Source organism: Hydra vulgaris, chromosome 08 (genome assembly GCF_038396675.1).
Source record: "Hydra vulgaris chromosome 08, alternate assembly HydraT2T_AEP".
Lineage (NCBI taxonomy): Eukaryota > Metazoa > Cnidaria > Hydrozoa > Anthoathecata > Hydridae > Hydra > Hydra vulgaris.
This window is the reverse complement of record NC_088927.1, coordinates 29,002,281-29,010,459: the sequence shown is the minus strand read 5'-3', so window position 1 is coordinate 29,010,459 and position 8,179 is coordinate 29,002,281. Positions and strand designations below refer to the sequence as shown.

The following is an 8,179-nucleotide window of genomic DNA, read 5'->3' as shown; positions in this document are numbered from 1 at the left end:
TTTTGATGTTGGCAAATGCGAGTTGAAACCTTGAGTTTTGTTTCACCTACATAGAGCTTTCCACACGAACACTCCAGTTTGTAGACTCCAGGATAAGAGTTGTTGGGAAGTCGAGGCTTGTTTTTTTGAGTTATTAATTGTTGAAGGTTTTTTGGTGATTTAAAAACTGGAGTACACTTTTAAATATCTGTTTTAATTGATTACTTAATTTTGGTACCCATGGTAGAGAAATATAATTTGGTTCTAGTTTATTGATGTTATTGTTGTTGTTTTGTTGATTATTTTGCTTATTATTTTTTATTTTTTTGACAATGTTTTGAAGTTTTTTTTTTTGTTATAACCATTTTTTGTAAACATTTATTTAAAGTATGTTCTTTATTATATGCTTTATTATCTGACGTCGCTAAGTTAGTTTGTTGTGGTTTGCACTATACAGTGTTTACTAACGTTTGCACTATACAGTGTTTATTAACGTTTAAGGATTTTTAAAATGAGTTTTAAAAATATTTTTCGATCTTTTAAAGGAAAGTACGACTTAATAAAGAATAAATTCAGAAAAATTAACATCTTCGGAAAAAAAGAATTTCAACAAATAAATAATGTAAAGCAATGTTGGTAAAATATAATATGAAAAGTTATATAAGAAGTTTTGAAGAGATCACAAGAAGTTTTAAAGAAATGCTGTCGACGTTGCTTATGAGCAAGTTATTAGGCAGTTCAATTGCGATTACATAAACAATACCTTTTATTATTTCGTGTTTTGTCCAGAATCTTTGGCCAAGTACACATTTTAGAAATAGTTTTATAATTGAAGGGCTTATTGTGAAACAATGCCAAGCCACAAAAACAAATATTTGAGAAAAATGACTTTTAAGTTTTATTTAAATCTATAAAATCTGTGCTTTCAGTAAGATGATTTTATAATTATAGCTTCAATTTTAAGAATTATACCATAATATCTTTTTGGCTATTGCGTATACTATTTATGATTATAAAAATGATAAGAACTCATTTTTGAAAAAAGAGTGGCTTGTCATTGTTTCACAATAAGCCCTTCAATTTTTGTTGAAACTCTGTTTTAACTTTTATTGCGCATGTTTTTTATAAATCATATACAATCTAAAATATAAAATAAACCTTTTCTATTATTATTATTTATATTATTCAAAAATAAATATTACGTAAAATAAATGTTTAAACTTTCATAAAAAATGTGCTTACTTTGTTTTTTGTTGACCTTTTGCATTTCTATTTTAATACTATGTCTATGTATTATATATAGAAACAAAATGTCAATAATAGTGACCTTTTGCATCTATATATAATACATATTTTGTTCACATTTAAAGGAGGACTGTATGCAAAGCCCCACCAACCAGTCGAATGTTGGACCAATCGACTACTCTATTTAATATCTGATAAAAGGTATTTGATCTTTCTGTACCTGTTTTTATAATATAATTCATAAAGTGAAATGTAATTAAGCTAAATACTGTATATTGTAGTTTTTTTTAAGCATTTTTAATATTACTTAATTTACATTGACCATATCTAATCTAAAAGCCAGATTTAAATAATTCTTCTATTGTCATATTTTTTTCTTTTATAATTTACACTCAAGCGTTATTTTTTCATAAGACGAAACGCATTTTGCTCCCTGTATTAAATGTGTAATACCGTTAAATAAATCGAAATATCTTCTTGTTTGTCCTCATATTCTTGAATATCATCTTATTCAGTTTCATCATCATTTAATTCATTTTTGTTCTTTTACTTTTAGTTTGTTTATTAACAGTTTTATTAACATTGATAAAGCAAATAAAGTAAGTTTTAAGTAACTTGTTCAAATATCTTCTTTTTTTGTTTTGAGAAATTCAAGGCATAAAAACTCTCCAGAATAAATTTTTTCTTTTTCAATAAAACAAATGTACAAAGCAAAGATGCATTTGTATAAATTTTTTTTTTGTTTTCTAGCTTAAATAACAGTTTTACATGCAAAGTATCCTCAATATATAAAAAAGTTAAAATGCTAGAAATTTGTTGTGACGTTGTTACGACGCTCTCACGACATTGTTAAGTTAGATTGTAGCTAAGTTCTCGCAAAGTTCGTTTAAATTCGCAAACTGAGTTAAATCGAAGCCATATACTGAATATTCATTATGCTTTGATTACGATTTTGTACTCATAAAATTTTGTTTAATAAAAGTACTGTTTTCTATTTGCTCCACTATTCGTTAAAAAATTCGTACCATTGTTTGTTAAAATTCAGTTCAAGATTCAAGAATCTGGATTTAGCTTTTTAGTCAAGTTAGGTATAGTATTAGCTATGCTATTTAAAATTTCATTTTCATTCAAGGAACCTAAATAAAGTGTAGGAATATATTCCACAATAGGATATGTTTACTTTGGGTAAATTTAATTTTGATTATTCAATATTTAAAAGCCTAATATCTTAAATAAATATTAGTTATGTACATAACTAATATTTTTTATGTATATTTATGTAATAAATATTAGTTATGTACATAACTAATATTTTTTTAAGATATTAAGCTTTTAAATATTGAATAATCAAAATTATATTTTCCCAAAGTAAACATATCCTATTGTGGAGTATATTCTTACGCTTTATTTAGGTTCCTTAAATGAAAATGAAATTTTATGAAAGTTTTATAAAAGTTTTAAATTTTATGAAAGTACATTTAGCATATACATCCTAAATGTACTTTAAAACTTAAAGTAGTACATCTCTTTTGCTATTTTAATGTTGTCTTGTACGTCCAAGTTGTTAAATGTTTAATAATTATAAGTTATTCTGTTGCAAAATGCAAACATCAGGCAGGCTTTTTCTTAAATATTTTTTTTACTTTTTTCTGTTTTCTAATGTGTTTGTTAAAATTATTTAACATTTTAGTTTGATTCTAGTAAATAATAAAGATTTACAATGGCAAATCAATATCTAATACTGCCTTTAGAAAATATTAATAATAAGTTATTTTCTGCATACAAAAATTCTGCAATAGAAAGTATGTAAAACGCTGCAAATAAAGCAAAAATGGAAGAAATTGTCCCAGGTATACATTCTTGTCGTGTATCAATTGATGGAACTTGACAAAAAAGAGGAAACTCCTCGTTGAACGGTGTAGGGAAAGCAGTAAGCAAAGAAAAGTGTTTGGATGTTATTGTTTTATCAAAACATTGACAGGGTATAATATGAGAGTGTATAATATGGGGTGGAAAAAAAGGGACAACAGAATACGCAAATTGGAAAGTTGCACATAATTGTAAAATTAACCATTAAAAATTATCAAAAGCAATGCAATCCTCAAGTGCTATTGATATATTTCAGCAATATGTAAGTTGAAATAAACTAGTTAATAATGAGTATTTTGGCGACGGAGATGCAGGTCTTACAAAAAACTTGTAAACTCCAAATCCTACGAAGCGCAGTTTGGTATTACATCTGTTAAAATTGAATGTATTGGACATGTAAACAAACAAATAGGTTCTCGACGTAGCCAGTTTTTTGAAAATACAGTTGTTTTGAAGCATAACTTTTAGTAGAAACAAGATCTTTCAATTAAAAAATCTCACGCACGAGATACAGGTAGCACTCACAAGTATACTAAGTTTGAAAGTAAAATGAGCTTTAACACATGAGTAATTGTGTTGTTTGTAAACTCTATTTTTAGGGGTTATTATGACTATTATAGGCTTCTATGTCATCATGTATTTTTGGAGTTCAAAAATATATAATTTTTTACACATTCTGTATCTTCTTTTGAGAAAATTAATGTTTAAGAATAAAAAGTAACCTTTTTTGATTACATAGGAACCATCTTAAACACAGTTTTTTATGAAATCTTTCAATGTGCTAATTTAATTGTTAATGTGCTAAACTCCTATTTTAACATTTCTTATTTGTCTAAATTTTTAATTAAAAATTTATGTTTTTTATGTATGTGAGCGGAATTTTTTTTTTTTGTTATTCGCCTCCCGAAACGCCAAGAAGGCCACTACAAATGAGGAAGCTACTTGTGGTTAAAACTCTCTCTCAACTCTTTAATTCCGAAACACGAACCTTGACGAACAAGGAAGCTGCGCAGAGAATCAAGTTGAGCGCGATTTGTCCGGGGTGTGGTGGAAATCAAACTCGGAACCTCTTGATTATGAAGCGAGCGCTCTACCACTACCCCACTACCGCATCAAATGAGAGCAGAATGTTACTTTTCTATTATGTTGCTGTCAAACAAAAGTTTTATCTTTTATCGAAATTTTATATTGCGATAAATTTTATATTGTTGAAACACAAAAACAAAAATACATTCAATGCCTTGGTGAGGATAATCATTTTTTTTGTTTAAATTGCTGTACTTTATAAATTTTCTATTATTATTTTGCCTCAAAAACTTAGTCTTCATAAAATGCAGATCTAATTAGTTTGAAATTTGTTTTTTAATGTACAAATCCACTGAAAAAAAATTGAGAAGAAATATACTGACGTAAAAATATCTAAACCTTCTAAATTTCTGAAAAAAAATGAACTAAGAAAGAGTTATTAAAAAAAAACATAGATAAAAATAACTTTAAAAAACTAAAAAATAATTTTCTCTAATAACTTAATTGATATTACAAAATTACAAACAATTTCAAATATATTTAACATTATTTAATATATTTAACATTACAAAATAAGAAAAAATATATTTAAAATGTACCTCAAAATGGACTTCTATTTAACATTAGACATTGATAAATGACGTCAAATTCGATAATAATGTGTAGTTAAAACTTATTAGTTTGTCACTCGAAATTCAAAAAAGTGTTTTAAAATGAGTTTTAAAAATATTTTCCGATCTTTTAAAGGAAAGTATGATCTTATGAGGAAGAACTTCAAAAAAGTAAACATCTTTTTATATTATTCAAAAATAAATATTCTGTTCAAAAAATGATTAAATTTTCGTAAAAAATGTGCTTACTTTTTTTTGTTGTTGACCTTTCAGATGTCTACCTTTAATATAATTTTTTTTTAGTTTCAAAATAGTAATGTGGGCGAAGCCCCACCAAACAGTCGGACGTTGGACCAATCCTCTACTATATTTAATATCTGATAAAAGGTATTGAGCTTCCTGTACCTGGTTTTATAATATAGTTTATAAAGTGAATTGTAAATAATACAGCTAAATACTGTTTTCTATTTTCTTAATTACTTTATTTTATTAACAATTTTATTAGCGTTAATGGAGCTAAAAAGCAAGTTTTAAGTAACTTGTTGAAATATCTTCTTTTTTTTGTTTTTGAGAGACTAAAAGCATAAAAAACTCTTCAGAAAAGATTTTTCTTTTTCAATAAAACAAAAATGTACAAAGCAGAGATGCATTTGTATATATATTTTTTTGTTTTTTTCTAGCTTAAATAACAGTTTTTCATGCCTACTATCCTTAATATATAAAAAAGTTAAAATGCTAGAAATTTGTTGTGACGTTTTTACGACGCTCTTACGACGTTGTTAAGTCATGTTGTAGCTAAGCACTGGCAATTTTCGTTTTATTTCGCAAATTGAGGTTAAACGATGTCAATTACTGAATATTCGTTAAGCTTTGATTACAAAGTTTATCAAGTATTCTGTCCTCATAAAATTTTGTTCAATAAATGTACTATTTTCTTATCGCTCCACTATTCGTTAAATAATTCGTTCAAACGTTTGTTAAAATCTAGTTCAGAGTTCAGGAAACTGAATTTAGCTTTTTAGTTAAGATATGTATAGTATTAGCTGTGCTGTTTGAATTTTTTTTTCCTCTTAGATTAAAAAATGATAAGACTAAATGATGATATGTAAAGAAAACGAATCACCGAATCTCAAGAAAGAGTAGTAAAATAATCCACAATTGGATATGTTTACTTTAGGAAAATTCAATTTTAAGTATTCAATATTTAAAAACTAAATCTCAAGAAAGTATTAGTTATGTTGTTAAATATTTTTTGTTCTTTTAAAGACAAAATGGAGAACGAAACAAAATTGAGTATATTTCCAGACATTGTTTCACCGTACCGAAATAACATCTGGAAATATACTCCATATGTTTACATCGGGGAACAAATACCCTTCGCAACTTTCTGCTGAGCAATATTTGGTATATTCGTACTACAAAGAATATGACAGGTAAGAGTTATTTCATTGTAGTTTAATCCATTGCGTAATTGAATTTCCTTTTTTTAGATACACATAGATACACATTAAAAAAGTAAAAAATATAAAAAATTAAAAAAAAAATAGTTACAGTTTATGATGTACTTTAATTTACACTTTATTAATTTATAGAAATTCATAATTAAAAGGTTGTAATGTAGTTTCAAAATTCATCTCACCTGCCATAGACAAGCAAAATTGAGCAAACAATTATGGTATTTGTATGTTTGATATTTCTCACACGCCTATGTTAAATCACTTTTAAGTTTAATACGCAATCGCAGTAAAGTTAAGAGTACATTGAGATACTGAAAACAAAAAACGCTTGTTGATTTTTGTTTTCAGTATCTCAATGTATTCTCCATGAAAAAACGCATGTTCTCCATAAAAAAAAAGCATGTTCTCCATGGGTTCCGTGAGGGTACTGTGTGGGATTCATGGGAAGTTATATTATAATTATAATAAAGATTAACATTATTTTATACTATTTTATCTATTACAATTTTTACTTTTGCAAGTTATTATTTGAATAAAATAATATAAAATGAATACTTTCAAATCTTTTTAAAGATTACACAATACTACATCATAATCATCAAGACAAGGTTGAAAACAAACAAAATGTTGTTATTGTTCCTGGAAAATATAGTTTTATTTTAAAAACGTTTTATTTGGTAGAAAATGGTATGTCTGATTTATAAAAGTTTTTTAATATTTTTTGTATCTAACATACTGTATATCAAATGTATTCCGTTTAGAACAATGTCATACTAAAAATGTTAATTTAATTCTTTTTGCTGATATTTATTTTTGTAGTCATTCTTATTAATATTTCTACATGGATTCGATTTTCAAATTCGGGTTCATGTTTTTGAGATGTCGGGTCAAAAGTTTTCGTTTTAAGGATTTTTTATACATATTTTACATTATAAATTTAACATAAATATATATAACTCTTATTTTTAGTTTTTAAATTGTTTTTAGAAAAGAAATCAAGAAGATTTGTTATACACTGGAAAAACACAAACTTAAAGGATAGCCACGAATATATTCGAAGTGAGGTATCACGAGAACACTCATTATATATCTTTGTCTTATCATTGTCATATTATGTTGAATAGTATAATAAAATGTTATGTAATTTATGTGTGAATAAATTTTTATAATTATAAATGTAATAATAAAATATTTGTGTCAAAGTTATCCCAAATGGAGATATATTGATAAAGAATTAACTCCTTTTTTTATACCAAATTTATTGATAAGTTTAACTTTTAATCTAATTAATCTTTTCAATTTTAAATATTGTGACCAATACAGTTTCTACATCAAAAATGATTGGCATATATGTTTATGACTACGTTAATTATATATCCTTTTAGTTTTATAGCTAGAAACTTTATTTAAAAGTACATTTAGAAACTATATTTATAAAAGTTATGAATTTAGACGATACTTTTATTTACTAAAAGATTTTTAAAGTTTATTATTAATTTGTAAATTAGTTTTGTATAAATTAAGAAAATGAAGTAGTTTATTGGTACATTTCGTCCTTCCTCAAGTTTTAACATTTTGTAGTTTTAATACTGCTCCTTATTAATATTACTTCTCCTCTGTGTTCAATGAATATTTGTTGGTATACATGAAATTAAAAAAATATTTAAGTGAAAAATATTTAAGTAAAAAAATATTTAAATCATGCTTTTGTTTCTTTTTGTTTTTGTTTTTTTGAAATGTATACCGTGCTTAGTGTGTATGTTGGTACCCCGTGGATGGGGTACCTTGATACAAAAGATAACCCACACTCTCGTTACACTTGATACACAAGGTACCACATGATACACATGGTACATGGTACACACACTACTTTTGTATTACAACGCACTATGCGCTGTAATACAAAATGATATATTATTACAGAGCACCACTGATGTGCATTTAATTGGAAGTTAACGCATCTTTCTTTACCGATGTCGCAAAACTTGCCCA

The 8,179-nt window shown here is 26.0% G+C and overlaps 1 long non-coding RNA gene across 3 annotated transcripts; it reads left to right on the top strand.

Moving 5' to 3' along the window:
* Positions 1–258: 258 nt before the first annotated feature.
* Positions 259–7,420, top strand: LOC136083727 (uncharacterized). Of its 3 annotated transcripts, none has more exons than XR_010640025.1 (5): positions 259–781; positions 1,350–1,425; positions 5,034–5,923; positions 5,997–6,163; positions 7,175–7,420. It is a non-coding gene; the product is annotated as an uncharacterized LOC136083727 (long non-coding RNA). The 3 variants fall into 3 exon arrangements; XR_010640024.1 differs by having other exon boundaries at positions 384–781; positions 5,034–5,117; positions 5,805–6,163; positions 7,175–7,404; XR_010640023.1 differs by having other exon boundaries at positions 264–781; positions 5,034–6,163; positions 7,175–7,417.
* The last annotated feature ends 759 nt before the right edge of the window (positions 7,421–8,179 follow it).